General features: G+C 41.3%; 1 protein-coding gene across 4 annotated transcripts in view; it reads left to right on the plus strand.

Annotated features, from left to right (window-relative positions):
- The window catches only part of CACNB2 (calcium voltage-gated channel auxiliary subunit beta 2), a 383,493-nt gene that overhangs the window by 197,928 nt on the left and 165,215 nt on the right, over nucleotides 1-20,350 (plus strand). The gene's annotated exons all lie outside the window — the stretch shown is intronic.

A 20,350-nucleotide genomic window follows, 5' to 3' on the forward strand; every position in this document is an offset into this window, starting at 1 on the left:
ATATATATATATTGTAAAGGAAGTTTAGCATCACTTCTTATTTTTTTAACTTTTTTCAATGTTTATTTATTTTTGAGAGAGACAGAGAGACGAGCACAAGTCAGGAAGGGGCAGAGAGAGATGGAGACACAGAATCCGAAGCAGGCTCCAGGCTCCGAGCTGTCAGCATGGAGCCTGATGCGGGGCTCGAACTCCCGAACCGTGAGATCATGACCTGAGCCACTCAGGTGCCCCCTTGTTTTTAACGTTTATTTATTTTGAGACAGAGAGAGAGAGAGAGAGAGAGAGAGAGAGAGCGCACATGAAAGCAGGGGAGGGGCAGAGAGAGACGGAGAGAGAGAATCCCAGGCAGTCTCCATGCTGTCATCCTAGAGCTGATGCAGGGCTCAATCTCATGAACTGCGAGATCATGACCTGAGCCGAAATCAAGAGTTGGACTTTTGACTGAGCCACCCTGGCGCCCCAGCATCACTTTTTATTTGAGAGTGCTTCCCATCACCTCTTATTTGATGATTTAACGTATCAAATAAGCCTAATTAGTATAACATCTCTCTTTTTATAAGGGGTGGTGAAATAAATCTTTTGAGATATTCTAGGGACCCTCTAGAAAATCCCAAACTTAGTCTGAAGTCAAAAAGACTTCATTCAGAATTTGATTTGGGGAAGCTTGTTCAAAAATACTGAAAGGTTTTGGGGGGTGCACCTGGGTGGCTTAGTTGGTTGAGTGTCTGACGTCAGCTTAGGTCATGATCTCATGGTTTTTGAGTTCGAGCCCTGCTTTGGGTTCTATGCTGTCAGTCTGGAGCCCACTTTAGATCCTCTGTCCCCCTTTTCCTGCCCTTTCCCCACTCATGCTCTCTCTCTCTCACCCTCTCTCTTTCTCTCAAAAATAATAAGCATTAATTTTTTTTTTTTAATATTAAAAGGTTTTGGGGACTTGACTAAATAGGATTGTGATCATTATGAAATTTAAGACTTAATTAGCTATTTAACCAAAGTGACAATAAAAGATTATAAAAACAAGTATAGAAGGTTACAAAGTTGTGAGCAAAACTTAGCTCATTTAATATTGAGAAGATTCAGTTTTCCTAAGTAATCCTTTGATTAAAACAAAATGGAGATCAGGAAATTATTTTGGTAAGACACAAAATCTTTGCTTTCTAGGAAGATTACTTAAAAGGTAAATAAAAATTTTTGCAAATCTCTTATTATCAGGAGCAGACCAATAGTTGAACAAAACTTTATCTCTCTTGCAGATGAAAGAAAATTAAGATTTAGTTTTATGTAAGCACACTATTAAAGCTTATTTTTAAAACCTTTATGTTAGTGACTCAACTTTAGCCAACTTGGTTACACAAGAAAAAATTCCCTCTCTCTTTTTTTCGGTCTCTCTTCCCAACTTCCTATTTCCATTCAGTTTGTCCTGGTTTCCCTTTTTCTTATTCTGAAATAACCAGTTGTATTTTAGTACAAAATTATTATCTTTTCTCCTAACAAAAATGCATCTCCATCCCTGATGCTTTTTCTTGCCCCGAAACCTATCTCACTTTTCTTGCATACAGATGTGTTTCCTTTATTATTTCTACTAGTTTAATTACACTTTCTAATTACAATTCATTCTTAACTCTGAGAAACCGTAATTTCTAGTAAAAACTAAGAAGTAAGCAATTGTGAGCTATATGTTGTACCAGCATTCTTTAGATTGGCAAATGTATGAATACATTTTATAATTCTTAGAAACATAGGCTTCCTAATAGTTTAATTTTCTAATGTGGTACGAGACATGTTTACTAACAGACCCAAATATCTTTAGTTCTTCTATAATAAGAAGCCGAAATTAGGTAAAACTTAGGTTCAGTAATTAATGTTTCATTATTCTGTTTTATTTAGAAATAATCTAGGTAATACCATAAGACAGTTGTTTAGGATGAGAACTCTCTAAAAACTTTTCCCCAAATATAGACTTTTTTCCAATTCACATATCCTTCATGTGGCCATTGATCGGTAGGATCTTGTAATCTCAATAGCAACTCAAACCGATAAGCTTTTTAATGGCTTAACCATGGGTACGACAGGTGTCCCAAAAGAGTACAAAAGGTGCAGCCCTTACAAGACCAAGAAAGTTCACTCTCAGAGTTAGCCTAAGAAAGCAAAGACCTTCATTATCACAGGGGATTAGAAACCTTTCATTTTCTGCTGCTAATCTAAATTTAGAAAAAGAGAGACTCTCACTGCTATTGATCTCAACAGATCCTGCAGGCAGCGATCCAGGAGACCGATGGGTTAGGCATCCTTACCTTCTGCTGGCTCTTGCCAGGGGTCCCAGGATCTTGCAGCGGCCGTAGCCCTGGAACAAACAGGCGGTCAGCCAGGAGAGAACCCCACATTGGGCACCCAAACTGTAGGGGAGGAAAACATTTCCCTTTTTCCCTTCTAGGTTCTTTGGCTGGTGTAACAATCACATCGAGATAAGACAGATGAACAGGAGAAAAGCAAATTTAATTTCATACATATGAGAGCCCATAAAAATATGAGACTCAAAGAAGTGACAAAGCTGAAAACTTTTATGCCTTTTAGACCAAGAAACAATGAATTCGTGAAAAAATGATGACCCAGAGAGGTTTGGGCTAGGGGCAGATTAGGGAAGAGGTGACAAGCTTTGTTTATACAACCTACTTGGCCTTGATCGCTGTCTCTGGTGTACTGATACACCGAGGGTATCGTCCCATGAGAGATTTATTTCCTGCTTTCTGGGAGGCAAAGGAGGGTCAGAGTGTTCTTCTTATACCAGCTGTCTCTTAAGTGACTTCAAAATAATCATTATTGCAAAGTGGCATATTTTGGGGTGCCATATCTGCTGTCCTTCAATTCCCATATATTACAAAACAAATAATGATCTAAGGTTATAGGTTCCTGCATCGTTTTTCAGGTATAACCTGTATTTCAGTGGAAACAAAATGTTACAAAGTCCTGGTGGCTAGTATACGTACATGAGGATGATTTGAAGGATGACCGCAGAGATGCTGGCTTTAGGACCCGGAGATGTCAGAACGTGTGATCTCACCTCGCCCCATAAAACAGCGAGTTCATAGAAAAGCTAATTTTGCACCATCCTGACAGAGAGTTGCCAAATTATCTCTACTGTTAAAATTGAAAAAAAGCTTGAAAGAGAGCCTTACACATCCCACTAATTCATTAGAAGTGATTGATATTAAAAATATAAGAAATATCACAGGAAACGTGTGTGTAGGAACACTACAGTCGCATCTCTTTGGGCCAGATATGTTCGTTCTGGCAAATTACGTCCCAGTCCTTTTTATAAGCTTACATATTTTTATGGTTGTAACTATAGTATACAGACTATTCCTAGGTGCTGCCTTTTTCCCTCGGTTGTGTTTTGAGATCACTTTTAAATCATGGCACAGTATAGCATTGTGCAAACTTACCGTGGTGTGTCGAAATAAAATGGTCATTTATTGTTGGCATTTTCGTTGATTTTACAATCTTGTTTTTATAGGTAAAGAAATCTGTAATAGCAATTTTGAGCATATGGTTTTTGGCTCTACTAAATCACTTCCTTGAGGTAAAGTCTCAGATGGGGAGCTATTTGCACAGTGAGTGGAGTTGAGTGTTTTTATGTCTTTGGCTCTGCTTTCCATATCTCTTTTCAAAATTGTTGCACCAGTTGCCAGTGCCAACATAATATTGATAATATACTAATTTTATAACGATACACCCCATGTTAATGTTAATGTCTAGTTACTTTAAAATATAAAAAAAAAATTAGGGGTGCCTGGGTGGCTCAGTTGCGTCTGACTCTAGATCTTAGCTCCGGTCATGAGCTCGTGGTTTCATGAGTCCGAGCCCTGCGTCAGGCTCTGTGCTGATGGTGCAGAGCCTGCTTGGGATTCTCTCTTCTCCCTCTCTCTCTGCCCCCTCCCCGCTCATACTCTCTCAGTCTCTCTGTAAATACATAAATAAGCGTAAAAAAGAAATAAAATGTAAAAAAAAAAATGACACAGCAACGCTTTCATTTCTATTTAGTAGACTACTAGCAAAGGTGAATGTTAAATAAAGTATTTGTATATTCTTTGGACTTCTGTGTACGTATTTTATTAGGTTTCCTGGGTTTAGAGGCTAATGTCACTTTTATTTGTTAGATATTAACAGAATTACAGACTGAACTATTAGTTTTTTTCCCCGTCTAGTCCCTGCCATTGAAATACTTCCTTTCCTAAAAACTGATCTTCCAGGGTGCCTGGCTGGCTCAGTCAGTAGAGTTTGTGACTCCTAATCTTGGGGTTGTGAATTCGAGCCCCACGTTGGGTGTACAGATTACGTAAAAATTAAAAATTAAAATTGACCTTCACATTTATATCGCGGCACCCCGTTTATGTCACTCAAGGGTAGCTCGTGTGACGTAGTGGCATTAAAATCGACACTAAACTGGTCACAAAACTTAAGCCTTGATTTTGGAAAGCCAAACAAAAAACTTTGACTTTGTTTAGATATCTCACTTACTTTTTGCAGAGAACTAATGACTGTCCACAAATAAGAAAAAGACCACATTTGGCTCAAGCTGTAGTTCACATGAGACGTGTGTTCTGTCTTGTCTTTAGGTTCATAGAGTTTGCACCGTCGAGGGCAGCGTGAGCCGGTAGGTCATCAGGTTGTTGATTCAGGGCTGTTAGAACTCAGAAAGGGCTCTTACACCCTAATAGCTTCCTGTGGGGCTCCCCCTTAAGTGGTCATACCGGCGGGAGGGGGGCTGTCTCCCCAACTCTTCCCCTAGGGTTGGAGAACTGGAACTTTTCTGTACTCTTTCTTGGTAAGAGACCTGCGGTCATTTTGACTTGAATGTAATGTTGTTTGTTAAGCTTACAAACGGTACTTGTCTTTAAACCTTCGTCCGAGTGTAGAACCAATTATTTGGGTTAGTGGCATTTCAGGCATCAGAAAAGAAAAATCTGACCCTTGAGATCATACATAAGATCCTTAACTGTGTTACCAACACATAAAATAGATCTGCCACAGTCCCGAAGGTTCCACACCCTGTGCTACAGGTGCCCTCTTGACAAAGTCTGTTTTGTACCACCCTGGGCCTCCTCATCTTCTTACTTACTCATGGAGGACAGAAAATGGCCTTGATTTGAGAACATGATAGGATTTGGAACATGATAAAATGGACAGAGCCCACTGCACGGAAAGGGGAAGAACGAGATTTTTTTCTTGGTTCGAATTCTTGCGTCTTCATTTGGAAGCAAGTCAATTAACATGTCTAGGTTTGTTTAATCACCTAAAATGAAAGTAGTAATTTTTATCTCTGGATTCCTCCATATGGGAGGTTGTAAAGGCCCTTAGGGGTGATACAAAATACTTCTCAGAATCTCAGCATCTCAGAATAGCTATTTCTAGTTTTGTCTTTCCTTTGAAGCCCTGATGATTGCTTGAAGAACGTACCTTCAATACTAATACGTATAAAATCAAGTCATCTAACCTCACATTATTTTTCCCCAGTTTTTTCTTTTTTTTTTTTTCCTTTCCATTTTTCTTTCCTTCTTTTCTTTTGGACCTCTCTTGTCTTGGCATCAGCACAGGTATTTCTGCATCGTGAAACCTGAAGAGCCTGAGATTCCCCCCTGCTGGGTCCAGGTTTATGACCATTTTCATGACTTGGTTTAATAAGGTTTAATGTTCAATAAAAACACAGGCTTGGAAATATTTCAAGGCTAAGTTTCCATGGCTTTTACAGCGGGTTTTCAAGGTAGACTGTGAATAGTTAATGCTAATGTGATGTTTGGGTGTTTTTTTTTTAAACACAAAACTCTGTGCATGCACTCGGATATAACAATGTGAAAGGGAAGTACCTTCACGATATTGCCAAAAATATTAATCGCCTCCACGTGATATGTGTTGAGTACTACCCAGGTGAAATTAAGTGAGATCTCTATGGTTGACAGTGTTACCATTTATTCAGATAATGTTAACAAGATAAAAAAAATAGGTATGCATCTGTGCAAATACAGTGACATCAAGAACCACAAATGTCTCTATTATAGACAATAAATATTGAGAGAATTCTCAGGGTTAAAGATTGGTTGCAAGTGCAGAAGTTGTGGAATTCAGTTCAACAGCGGTTAAAGAATAGGTTTGTGAACAGTCTCTTTAATATGATTGAGTTAACATGTTTTCCTCTGTGGAGATCCAAGTTCGTTATGGGGCTTAATAGAAGTCTATATTGGGGGTGGGGAGGGGGAAGGGCGCCTGGGTGGCTCAGTCGGTTGAGTGTCCCTCTTCGGCTCAGGTCATAACACGATCTCACAGTTCGTGAGTTCGAGCTCCACGTCGGGCTCTATGCTGTCAGCTTGGAACCTGGAGCCTGCTTCAGATTCTGTGTCTTTTTCTTTCTGCCCCTCCCCTTCTTGCACTCTCCCCCAAAAAATATTTTTCAAAAAAGTTTATATTGGGACACCTGGGTGGCTCAGTCACTTAAGTGTCAGACTCTTAATTTTGGCTCAGGTCATGATCTCATTGTTCATGGGATCAGCCCCCATGTTCGGCCCTGCACTGATAGTGTGGAACCTGCTTGGGATTCTTGCTGTCTGCCTCTCCCCTCCAGTTTACACGCTCATGCCCTCTCCCTCCCTTTCTCTCTCTCAAAAATAAATTTTAAACAACAAAAACAAAACAAAATATTTTTCAAAGTTATTATATGTATTTTTTAAAAAAATGTTTAGGGGCGCCTGGGTGGCTCAGCCGGTTAAGCGTCTGACTTCGGCTCAGGTCATGATCTCACGGTCTGTGAGTTCGAGCCCCGCGTCAGGCTCTATGCTGACAGCTCAGAGCCTGGAGCCTGTTTCGGATTCTGTGTCTCCCTCTCTCTCTGCCCCTCCCCTGTTCACGCTCTGTCTCTCTCTGTCTCGAAAATAAATAAACGTTAAAAAAACAAAATTTTTAAATAAAAAATAAATGTTTAATGTTTTTATTTTTGAGAGAGAGAGAGAGAGAGAGACAGAGCATGAGCAGAGAAGGGGCAGAGACAGAGAGGGAGACACAGAATCTGAAGCAGACTCCAGGCTCTGAACTATAAGCACAGAGCCCGACGTGGGGCCCAGACTCACAAACTGTCAGATCATGATCGGGGCTGATGTCAGACGCTTAACCAACTGAGCCACCCAGGCGCCCCTATGTATGTATTTCTTAATGTTTATTTTTGAGAGAGAGAGAATGTACACACGAGGGGAGAGGAAGACAGAGGATCTTTGCACTGACAGCAGCGAGCCTGATGTGGGGCTTGAACTGTGAGATCATGACCTGAGTCGAAGTCAGACACTTAATCATCTGAGCCACCCAGGTGCCCCCAAAAGGTTTATATTTTAAAGAGACCTCCAACCTGTCTTCTCTTTTGTCTTTCCTATGAGTGGTAGGAATTCAAAGACTGTTGTAGAAGTTGCTGTGGGACTCAGGGACCCCGTGAGAATGTCACTTGACTGCTTCTGTCTCACCGTTGAGAGACATGATGTTGTAGCCGGAACATCTAGTTGGTGGAGACGTTGAAAGTTACTTGTTTCAAGAGAGCCCAAAAGAACAGTTGTTCCTGAGCTCCAGATTAATAAAACTACTCCAGCTAATAAAAGACAGTTTGTGTGGATAATAAAGGGTCCCCGTTGCTGATGCGGTATCTGCTTTTGGGCTGAGAAAGTATGTATTTGTGTAATTTCTAGAGCTGAGTGAGAATGCCTGCCTCCTCTGGGACTGATTTAATGCCAGGAAAAGTGAAGGCATTGTGCTAAGTGAAACGAGGCGGCCACAAGATGGCAAATGCTGGATGTTCCATTTAGATGAGATACTTGGAACAGACCAACTCATAGAGACAGAAGGGAGAACGGTGGTTGCAGGAGCTGGCGGGGGGCGGGGGGCAGGGGAAGGAAATGGGGAGGTGTGTCTAATGGGAACAGGGTTTCAGTCTGGGATGATGGAAGTTCTAGAGATGGATTAATGGTGGTGGGGGCACAACAGTGTGAACCTACTTAATGCCACTGAACTGCGCACTTCAGAATCGCTGAGATGGTAACTTTTTTGTTGTGTCTGTTTTACCACGAGTTTTGAAACGCAATTAAAAAAAAAAAGATCTTTATAGTAAGCCTGTATGTTGAATGAGGCCAAATGCCTCGTATGTATTATCTTATTTAATTCTCACAGCAACCCTGTGCAGTAGACACAGGATTTTCTCTAGTGAGGAAGAATCTGAGCACAGCCAGGGATGTCTCACGTCTAGGGAGCCCCCGGGCGCCAGTGACAGAAGCAGGAGAAACCACCCACCTAATCCCGCCAGGAGTCAGCCAGACACCCTAGACCTTCTGCAGACCAGCTGCATGGTCCTCTCGTAGAGTTCATGAAAATCACCCAACAGGCTGGCTGCCCCCATGGTCTCAAAATTAACTCATGCTTTAAACATCCTTTTAACCCCCTGGGGGCGCCTGGGCGGCTCAGTCGGTTAAGCATCCGACTCTTGGTTTCAGCTCAGATCATGACCTCACGGTTCATGAGTTTGAGCCCTGCATCTGACTCTGTGCTGACAGTAGGAAGCCTACTTGGGATTCTCTCTTCCTCTCTCTCTGTCCCTTCCCCACTCAGGCTATCTCTCTGTCTCTCCCCCAAAATAAATAAATAAATAAACTTTGGGGGCAAAAAAAATCACTTTAACCCTCTCTAAATGGACCACTTTCATTCAAATGGTTTTTTTTTTTTTTTGATGTTTTGTTTTGTTGTTGTTTTTTTTTTAATCTCCCAGGATGGTCCATTAGAAATAAGAAATGAGCTGTTTTTTCCTTATCTTTATGTCCCAGCTCCTTTTCAAAAAAACAAGAGCAGACTCATTCCCACAGGGAATGTATGTAAAAGCCAAGTAAAGATATTTTCGTAAAGACTATGTTTATCCCATTTTTCTTCTTTTTTTTCTTTTTAAAATTTATTTATTTTTTTCGTCGATACCATTTTAAAACAGTTTTTTTCCTTGCTGGAATCCACATTTATAACCAGATTGCACTAAGGTTTTGTTGTTGGTGGTAGTGTGTTTACTTTGGGGGGTGTTGTTTTGTTTTGTTGTGATATGTTTGTTTTGCACTTTTAGGCTTTGGACCCAGTACATTCTATATCCCATCACCCTGGTGGATTGAAGATTGCAAGACCATCCTGGGATAAAATAAGTTACGTAGAACAGGGAAGAAGCCCCGTTAGGGAATGGGGGGCTAAGAGATCTTTCTCTGATTCTGGTGCTTGTTGCCTCTTTTTTTTTTTTAAGTTTATTTATTTATTTTAAGAGAGAGAGGGGAGAGGAGCAGAGAGAAGGAGAGAATCCCAAGCAGGCCCCGCACTGCCGGTGAGGAACCTGATGCCAGGCTTGAACGCACGGACAGTGAGATCATGACCTGAGCAGAGATCAAGAGTCAGATGTTTAACCCACTGAGCCACCCAGGCACCCCTGGTGATCCTTAAATCCTTCTACCCCTGTTTTTCAACTGGGTGAAATGATGAACCTGGAGACACTTGCTACACGGAAAACGCAGTGTCTTTCAAAATCTTGTTGGGAACACGTGCTATTCCAATGTTCCCCGTTTCCTACCTTTTTTATTTTCCCATGAGAAACCAGCTGGTTTGTGCCAGCTGAGAGAAATCATTTCCAACCCAGTATATCTGCATCATTTCCTCTCTGCCCTTAATTCGGAACAAAGGAAACAAAATAATAGGCCAACACAATGAATTAAATCAAGTTCTTAATTACGGAATTAGGAAACTTTTTAACATCATTTAAGAATTCCGTGCTTGCATTTCTTTCAAAGTTGTAGAGTCTATTCAGAGCATTTTCCTGATTAGTTCCTCAATTCAGTAAGTCAGAATGCTGACAGTTTGTGCAAACCTAGGAAAAGTAATTGTGACACTTAAAATACAAATACAGACATGCAGAATTTCAAATCCTGTATCCTCTTGGTGCTTTCTTAAGGCCAGTTCAGTTTTTCCTAATAAGGACGTTTGACTAGCTTGCAGAGCTCTTGACAGATGATATTTCTACAGGTCTGTGTTTTTCTGTGCGTTCATGGCAATGCCTGAGCTGAACGAGCTACATTGGCCTTATTCACCAAACGCGTATGCTGCCTAAAAGTGCATTTTAGCCCAAGTCAGTCTCCTTATACTACATTCTTACCCTCAGAAAGGATAACGTCTCCTTATTTGGTATTCGTGTTTTCTTTCAGATTGCATGAATTGAGATGACTTTTACATAGCACGCCTCATTACCGGGCTCCTCTGCGAAGCAGGGAAAAACATGGCGTCTGGTGTTGGTAATTCTTACACCACCAGAGAACATAACTGCTTTATCGCACGGGGCTCTGAAGATAGCACATGTCACCACTGTATGAATGCTCTTAGGTTATGGAATTTGGTCAGTGACTAACGTTATCATGCATGTGTACTGAAGTAGAGAACAGTACGATTGATAAATGATGAGGGAGAAGAGTAGCCAGAATAGTAGGGTGATAAGCAAGTACATGGGTTAAAAGCATTCCAGGAGTTCCATTTATGAGAACTTGTAGACACTTTGTTTTACTGTCTGTTTGTTGCTTTGGAAGAGCTTCTCTTAATGAGACTTGTGCTTTTCCAATAATATATACTTCATTGTTATATGAAGGACAAGAGGCTACATGGTTTTCGTTGCAGAACTGTGTTTTAAGTAGTACTGAAAGGAACCATTTCTTCATAGCATTGCATGGTGTTTTTTTTTTTTTTTTTTAATGTTGATTTATTTTGAAGGACAGAGAGCATGAGCAGGGGAGGGGCATGGAGAGAGAGGGAGACACAGAATCTGAAGCAGACTCCAGGCTCTGAGCTGTCAGCACAGAGCCCGATGCGGGGCTCAAACTCGCAAGCCGTGAGATCATGACCTGAGCCAAAGTCAGACGCTTAACCGACGGAGCCACCCAGGTGCCCCATTTCATAGTGGTTTTTAAGGGAGAATGTTTTACGTATAGTATTTAGCAGAATTTGAAATTATTAGGATATTGGATTTTCTCATCTTCTGAGAAAATGAATGAATATATAATTTTGAATCCATAAAATCTATGAATGGTATATGGGGACATATTTTCACTGTCAAACATGCATCATCTTGAGTAAAATTATAAATTATAGTAATATTTTAAGAAGGTCATTTTTCTTCTTCATGAAGTGTTTTATTCAGTAGCAGATAAATGTGATCTGTTCCGTACAAGAAAAATGAAAGATAAAAAGCTTCTTATAATTTTTTTAAGGGGAATATGGTTCCTAAACAATAATACAGCTTAAATTTTAATTCTAGGGGTGCCTGGGTGTCTCAGTCAGTTACGCGTCTGACTTCAGCTCAGGTCATAATCTCATGGTCTGTGGGTTAGGGGAGCCCCGCGTCTGAGCTGTCGGCACAGAGCCTGGAGCCTGCTTCAGATTCCGTGTCTCCCTCTCTCTCTCTCTCTCTCTGCCCTTCCCCTGCTGTGCTCTATCTCTCTCATCCTTCAAAAATAAACATAAACAATTTTTTTAATTTTAATTCTAGTTAATCTGAAGCTTTCAAATTAGAATTTAAAAATGTATGATTCTATATGAAATCTGTATTTTTACGTCCTTGGAAAAATCTTTGTGAAGGATATGACTCTTCTCAGCTGTTGTTAGCTCAAGAATTTTATGGTATAAACTAAGTGTGTAAGCATTTCTTTTCTTCACCCTGGGCTGATCTGGGTTGATTTAGTGTAAGGTACGCACCAAAGTAAAATGACCTGCAAAGACATCTGAAACTAATAGAAGGGAAAAGCAGAGAATGTAGTGCCCCAGGGATTAAGAACTTTTTGACGTTTCTCATTCATTGGCCTCTGGTTTGAGAGTCTGAGCTTAGATTTCCAGCTTAATTTTTCTTAAAAAAAATATCCTTATGCTGCTCTCTGGCAGTTGAGGGCTTTGTATTAATCATATCTATCCTAAAATATCTGTTTAGTCTGCTAACTCTGACAACGGCCCTTATCTATGTGTTTGGCCAAAGGCATTAGAATGAAATAGTATGACAGAGTTTTATTTCTAGCACAAATAAGTCTTTCTAGACATCAAACTCTGAGTATTCTGGTTAACGTTTTGAAAACCCTTGATATTTATCAATACCAGCAAGTGGCTGATAGCTCAATGAGTTCTTGGTTAGTATTAAAATAGAATTGATGAAGGGGGGCCTGATTGGCTCAGTCAGTTAAGCGTCCGACTTCAGCTCAGGTCTTGATCTCACAGTTCCTGGGTCAAGCCGCTTGTCGGGCTCCTTGCTGACAGCTTGGAGCCTGGAGCCTGCTTCAGATTCAGTGTCTCCCTCTCCCTCCCTTTCTCTGCCCCTCCCCTGCTCACACACACTCTCTCTCTCTCTCTCAAAGTTAAATAATCTTTATTTTTAAAAATTATTTAAAATAGAATTGATTTTTCTTTAAAAAAGCTGGTATGGGTTTTAATTGTATGAGTGACATTGGGCACACCACCAAGTGTCTCTGAGAGTCCGTTTCCTTATTTTTACAACTGAATAATAATGATATAAGCCCTATCGACCTCAAGGACCCAATACCAAAAATATGTACATCTTGAAACTAGTAAAGTATGGTAATAAGGGATTAATCATTTGACAAACATTTGTCAAGGACTGACCTGTCGTTTTCCCCCTGACTTGAGCCCTTACTCTGCTTGCCTGGAGATTCCAACAGTCTTGGGAACAATCTCCTTGGTGTACATACAGTCCCTTGAGAGCTTCTCATAGTGCCTGGTCCCAATCCTCAGTGCACCCTCCATATTTTCTACCCCTCTGCAACCTTGCTCTGCCCTTGAAAGGGCCCAGAGGCTGCCAGGAGAGTCCTGGGGAGAGAAAAATGGCAGCCAGTGCCAAGGAGTGGGGCCCGAAGTGGGGGCTGAATGAGGTAACAGGGGTCACTTGTGACTGGTGTATCCGAGGCCAGAGGATAAAGGCTTAAAAGAAAGCCAGAGTTAACTGTGTTGATTTGTTAACTGTGTTGATTTGTTTCCGTGTAGTGTTCGTTTTGCAAATTGTGTCTCAAGACGCAGTGGGACCAGAGGCCTAATAGCAGGGGAATGGGGGTACGTAGGAGAAGAAAGGTAGAGCAAACAGCGAGAGGCAGCTTCTCTGCCTCTGAAAATAGGTTCGTTGCCTACATAGTCTATGCAGGGATTGGCAGCATTCAGAGAATTAAAATATAAGACATCTATTGGAACCACGTGTGGTTTCTTTCTTCAGGAGTCACTTCCGAAGTGAGGCTATTACAGTGTTTCAGGGTGCCTAACATAATTAATACCTCTCACACTTCTTGACTTTTCTAGAATTTTGGATTCTGGATAAAGAGCCTATCTTTTGTAAATCTTACCTATAGCTGTTCCTTTCTAGGTGTGAACCTAGTTAGAATAATCATATTAAAAAAAAAAAAGAAAAATGTGGGCACCTGGGTGGCTCAGTCGGTCGAGCGTCTGACTTTGGCCCAGGTCATGATCTCACAGTTCATGAGTTCGAGCCCCACATCTGGCTCCAACAGAGCCCGCTTCAGATCCTCTGTCCGTCCCTCTCTCTTCTGTCTCTCTCTCTGTCTCTCTCTCCCCCTCCCCTGCTTGCACTCTCTCAAAAATAAAAGTAAAAACATTTAAAAAAGAGAGAAGTTTTTAAAAACTGGGTTTCCATATATAACTAACCATTTGGTATTGATTTTGACGCAAATGATCATAACTCTCAAATAAATGTAGCCGTTACTTTTTTTCTTTTTATGCCACAGCAGAGTTTTTGGTAGAGCTGAGAGCTGCACTTATAATCAAAGAAGTGTCTGGTAGGAGTCCAGCTGGTTAGGCTCCCTGTGCAGCGTCTGAAGGAACTAACGCACAGGTAAAATATGAACAACAAGCAAACAACAACAGCATCTCTCTGGAAGGATTTCACAGGGATGTTTCTGCTGCACCTGGGCTGTAGCGCCCCCACCAGATCCCAGGAGACGGGATCTCTGCAGCCCGAGCAGGTCTCTGGTGCTTCTAACGTATCTTTCAGTTTTGGGGCCGGAGCTCCCAGAACCCCATCGGTGCCACCGTGGCCCGGACCTCTACCCAGCTGTTCTTCTGCACACTGATGCCTGATTCATCCACGTAACCGGCCAGTCTAGCACCCGTGTCGTATCCCGCTCATTTCAGGCACCGCCGAGACGCCCGTCACCGGCAGCATCATGTCCCTTTGACTTGCTGTAGTTCATCATCATTGAGTTTTTGGGTTTTTTTCCAACGTCTCCAACAAGCCAAGTTCCAGCCTCACGGCCTTCGTGGTTGCTGTTGTTTTTCTTGGAGCATTCTTTCTGTCCCTTCTTCTTGTTCGTAAGCTTTCAGTGAAGCCACGATTCTTCAGAAAGGTTTTCACTGACTTCCCTCCACAAAGCGGTTTCTCCTATGTGTCCCTGTCACGGAACCGAGTCCGTTTCCTTCATACAAATGCAATTATGTGGCTTCCTTAAGGTTCACACCTCTCGCAGACTCAGTTTCTTTTACAAATGCTTCCTCATGCCCCCTTTATGATCTTGAAATGAAAATCACAGTTAATGTGAACAACTATCACGAAATGTATAAAACTCCAGTAAGTACTGATTTTTTCTTTAATTTTTTTAAGTGCTTATTTATTTTTGAGGGATAGAGAATGCAAGTGGGGGAGGGGCAGGGAGAGAGAGAGAGAGAGAGAGAGAGAGAGAGAGAGAGAGAGAGAGACACACACAGAATCTGAAACAGGTTCCAGGCTCTGAGCTGTCAGCACAGAGCCCAACACGGATCTCGAACTTGGGAATGGTGAGATCGTGACCTGGGCTGGAGTGAGACACTTAACCAGCTGAACCACCCAGGTGCCCCAGTAATTGATTTACCCTTAAGTCATGCGTGTTTCAGTTTGTGATCGTACAGATAACGACCACACTGCAAGATGTGACAAAGTCGTCACATGTCTGCCCCTGTCTGTGGGTGCCGTGGCTGGGGCAGCTGTGAACGAAGGTTAACGGTGTTATGTCACACTGGGGGGTGGCTCTTGGAGACAATACTCAACAATTCTTGGTAAAGTCCCAAAGAAAGTACAACCTTCCACTGATTGACACAGGACGTTCATTTGTAGAAAATTCAGTATATTTGATAACTAACCAAAAATGCTTTGTGCTTATATGCAGAATAGAGTTGGGTTCTGGATTTGGATCATTTCATCAACAGCTTTTTCACCTGCATAAGTTCCAGCAGGACAGAGGGCATGAGGGGTGCACACCCATTTTATTATGACCTGAGACTGTTGTGCACAATGCAGGACATTTATACCCCTGGCCACTGCCCACAAACAGCCTATAATGTCCCTCAATTATTGAGACAACCAAAAATGCTGCAACAAATTTCTGGAACACCTTTTTAGAACACCTGGTCTAGGCTACAAGCTCTGCTGAGTGCCGAAGCCATGTTTGCCTTGTCTGTGCTGGCAGCCTTGATATCTAGCAGATGATCATAGCAGTGCACGACAAATAATTAAGGAACGAACGGATGGATGAATGGGAAAGCATGGAAACGGGGAAACATGCTCATCCATTCGGTTAAAAAGTGTGTACAGAGCAACTACCATAGATGCTCTGCGCTGGTCTAGGACCTCGGAATACAGCAGTTAATGAGACAAATACCCCGAGCTTGCTCTCTCTCCGTATATGAAACTACTTGGTGACTGTAGTGACACCTAGATTTCCTATAAAGGACGACTGTAACTTTGGTGTATCGACTTTTATTTAATTCAGAACACATACTTTGTATAGTTAAGTCACTTGATTATGATGGAGAAAGCTGGGTAGAAAATAAAAAGCAGTGGAAGGAAGTCAGGTTGGTGAATTGTTTTTAAAAAGCAAATAGAATAAAATGAGTGCCTGAAAATAACATAGTTATTTATAGATTCCTTGTGTCTGTTTACACGGCATCCTGGGCCAAAACATTTAAATCGAAATCATTTTGTTGTTGTTCTCAGATACATGGCACTAGAGTGCTGTAAGGGGCTCTTTTCCCCTGAGCAATACATTTTACATTTAGTAAATTTACATTTAGTAGGTGTATTGGAGGCAACAGACGTGCCTTCTTGAAATGAGGTGAAATCGTAAACCTGAGTGTTAAGAGGCACCCATCGGGGGCATCTGGGTGGCTCATTTGGTTAAGTGACTCTTGATTGGGGCTCAGGTCATGATCTCATGGTATATGAGATCAAGCCACACATCAGGTTCTGTGCTGACAGCTTAAGATTCTCTCTCCCTCTCTCTCTGCCCCTCCCCCACCTGCATTCTCTCTCTCTCTCTCTCTCTCTCTCTCTGTCTCTCTCTCTCTCTCTCTCTTTCTCTCTCTCTCTCTCTCAAAATAAATACATAAACTTAAAAAGAAGAGGTGCCCATTTGAGCATTTTGCAGTTAGTGTATCTTCATATCTATATGGCATTTGCTTTGGAATCCCCCACCCACGCTTATGCAGTTAGTCAACTAGGAGATAATCAAGCTAGGGGCCAAAGGGGGGCTGAGGGAAATTGCCAACAGCTGAATATGTCTGTGAAAAGTTGTATGTTCTTACTCGCGATTCTGGAAGCTTCAGCAGGAGATACTATGTCAGCTTTAGTTTACGCCTTAATAGGACGGAAAAACTGGTCACAACTGAAAAGGGACATTTTTGGGGTCTTAATAACCACTGAACCACTGGCTGCCATTTATTTTTTTTCCACTTCCACATTATTTAGGGAGCTATTTTGCAGGCACAATCTGAAACCAAAATTGCCAGTGCCCTCTGAGATGCCTTTCTTGCCACCAACAAAAGTAGATGTGGTGTCAAATGATGCTTATAATTTACAAGTGATTTTTTTTTTTTAAGTTTATTTATTTATTTTTGAGCAAGACAGAGACTGCGTGAGCGGGAAAGGGGCAGAGAGAGAGAAAGAGAGAGAGAATCCCAAGCAGGCTCCACCCTCTCAGCACAGAGCTCTGTGCGAGGCTTGATCCCGCAAAACCGTGAGTCGAAACCAAGAGTCGGATGCTCAACCGACTGAGCCACCCAGCATCCCAACAAGTGATGTTCTTCTTAAACTGGCGTGTTTATTGGCCACAGCCCTTGAATTTGAAATATTATTCTTTGAATCGTTCTCATGTTAAGGTTGACTTTTATGCTTTCTACTGTGGTGAATGATACTGAAGACTCCTGGGTTGTAAATTTGAGTCTCCAGTGCAGACTGCAGATTGTTCTGCATTCAACATAAGCCATAAATACAGGACCATGGTCTTATACTGGGGATCACACAACAGTGCAGAAGCATGGCATGGTCCCGTGATTTCTTTGATATCAGTTATTCAAACAACCTCAGAAATAGGTGGTATTTTTTTTTTTTTCTGTATTGTGCAGAGAAGGGAACTGAGGCTCAGAGTATTTGGTTTTTTAAACTAAGATTTGCTGTGTGCTTGTAATTACTCATTTATCCCTCATGGCAGTCATGGAAAATAGGATGGTGTTTCCATTCTACAGATAAGGACACTGAGGTGCAGAACTTTAAGTGACAGCTTTGATATGGAACTAAGTTATTGTGGTGAGAAAGCAAGACTCCAGAAAGTAGACTCTGGAGCTTGCCCCCCAGAAACTACTCAGTGCCTGCTTAGGGACCTGCGGAATACACAGCTGACAGGTCGCAGAGCAAAGTTGTCCGATTTCATGTTCGTGGCCTCTTTACCATTCTCTGCTGCAAACCCGGGGAATTTTCTAACTATAGGTAGAAGGCATCATGAATGCCTTCCTCATCATCAAAGCCAAGAACTGTCCATGGTCCTAATGCCTTCCGACCTTTTTTCAACTCATTTTTCCTCCCTCTCTCACACATCCTGTGTTTTCTTGCCTCCCTCTCTGAGCTCAGCATCTCATTCTTGGCTGACTTTGTCCCCCCCCCACACACACACCCCAGCATCTGGTAAGTTTGAGTGTTCCCTGGGGTTTTTTTCTGAAACTTTCTATGATTTTTATGTACTGTGAGAACCCTGCTCTGCAAGTTCTCATCTCCTCCCTGGATTCAGCCATCACCTTTACATAGCCATCCTTAGATAGATCTTAGAAGCAACAATCCGGGCAGAAAAGTGCATCTGTTATGTGTTTCTCCAGGGCTGCCAGACCACTGTTATCCTGCTCAAGGTGAAATTTGTAACTGTGCTTCTAACTTCTGTACTATTACAACTACACATTTACCCATCGTCCGTGTGTTTGGCAGCTAATCATCAGTGTATCTCTTGGCGGTTCACCTATTGCTTTAAGCCTCATTTGCATGTTGTTTCTGTACACATCCAGGTATCCTGTTCTTTCTAGCCATCTTTTTTTTTTTGTTACCTTGTTTTAATGTTTATTTTTGAGAGAAAGAGAGAGAGAGAGAGGCAGAGAATCCCAAGCAGGCTCTGCACTGTCAGCACGGAGCCCCATGTGGGGCCCGAACTCACAAACCATGGGATCATGACCTGAGCCGAAATCAAGAGTCAGATGGTTAACCGACTGTGCCACTCAGGTGGCCCACCATCTTTTTGCCTTTTAAGGACTTCTTAAACATGCTTTTTAGAAAACATTTTCAGCTTAATTTATATTTCAAAAAGGTGGTTCTCAAATTAGCACTGTGGATATTTTTGTTTTAGTTATAACTCCTTAAGAAATGTTTACCTAATTAAAAAAAGAGAGAGAGATGTTTACCTAAAGACCTTTTCTTCCAAATGTTTTGTTAGTAGTAGTACAGACTTGTAAAGTTCATAGAAATTTTACCAGTTTTATCTACTTATTTTTCTACATTGTGTGATTACTATTTCCTCCTTGTTTTGTTTTTTACTAAGACATTATATGAGTATTGTAGTCATTTGAGAAGTTTAACACAAAAGTAGTCTCAGGTGAATTGATTTAAATTTCTTGTTTAAAAAAATTGAGATATAATTAATGTATAACCAGGGCACCTGGGCCGCTCGGTCTGTTAAGGGCGTGACTTCGGCTCAGGTCGTGATCTCATGGTTCGTGGGTTCAAGCCTTGTGTCAGACTCCGTGCTGACAGCTGGAGCCCGAGGCCTGCTTCAGATTCTGTGTCTTGCTCTCTCTCTTCCCCTCTCCCATTTATTCTGTCTCTCTCTCTCTCTCAAAAATAAATAAACATTTAAAAAATTTTTAAATCAACATATTATATTAGTATCAGGTGTACAACTTAATTATCAGTATAGATTACAAAATGATCACAATAAGTCTAGTTAACATCAGTCACCACACATGGTTACAGTTTTTTTCTTGTAATGAGAAATTTTAAAATCTACTCTTCTTAAAAAATTTTTTTAATGGTTATTTATTTTTTGAGAGAGAGAGAGAGAGATATAGAGAGAGAGAGAGGTAGAGTGTGAGCAGGGGAGAGGCAGAGAGAGAGGGAGACACAGAATCTGAAGCAGGATCCAGGCTCCTAGCTGTCAGCACAGAGCCTGATGTGGGGCTTGAACTCTTGCTAGTTACTAGTTATAGTCTTGCTAGTTATTTACTGACAATTTTTCTGCCTTACGCTTTTAATGATTGTGTGTGCTCTGAAGGTGAGGTGTGAGCCTATGAGTTCCTCATTTTCCTTCCTCTCCTGGTCCAGTAATTTACTAATCATATAGTGTTTAATAGCATCCTTTCAGTGTTTAAATGTTTTTGATGGTAGGACTAGACAGGCAACATGATATATTTGAGAAAAGCAAGCATTTGAGCTAGAGGGTCTGACTTCACATCCTTGCCACCTAAAATCTCTGAATATCAATTTGTTTTTTTGTAAAATAGTAAGGATAGTAATACCAATCAAATTGGTTTGGTTTAAGAACAAATAAGTAATTTACAGGAAGTACATTCTATGTCACACGCTACTATAAAAATGTTAATATGGCAGTATTTTTGCGAATGCCTTTTAAAAGAATGTGGCCTTCAATGCAGTTCAATCTTTTGATCTGTCTACCTTTCTCTTTTTTTTCAACATCTTCAACCACTTCTTTCTTCCCCTGCCTGTTCTCATACTGGTATCCAGGACCTGTGGCTTTCTCCCAGGTGTTGCTACCTAATTTGCTCTCCTTGCTTTCTATCTCCTTCTTCTTTTCTGATTTCCCTCTTTGTATCAAAGCCCCATTTCCCATGCAGTATTTCTTTCTTCATTATTCTTTAGCCTTCTTTCTTCTTAGTGTGTATAATAGGGTTCAACACTGACAGGAGATTAAAGAATTCTCACAAAATCGGGAGTCTGTACAAATTC

This window comes from Panthera uncia, chromosome B4 (genome assembly GCF_023721935.1).
Source record: "Panthera uncia isolate 11264 chromosome B4, Puncia_PCG_1.0, whole genome shotgun sequence".
NCBI classification, from domain to species: domain Eukaryota; kingdom Metazoa; phylum Chordata; class Mammalia; order Carnivora; family Felidae; genus Panthera; species Panthera uncia.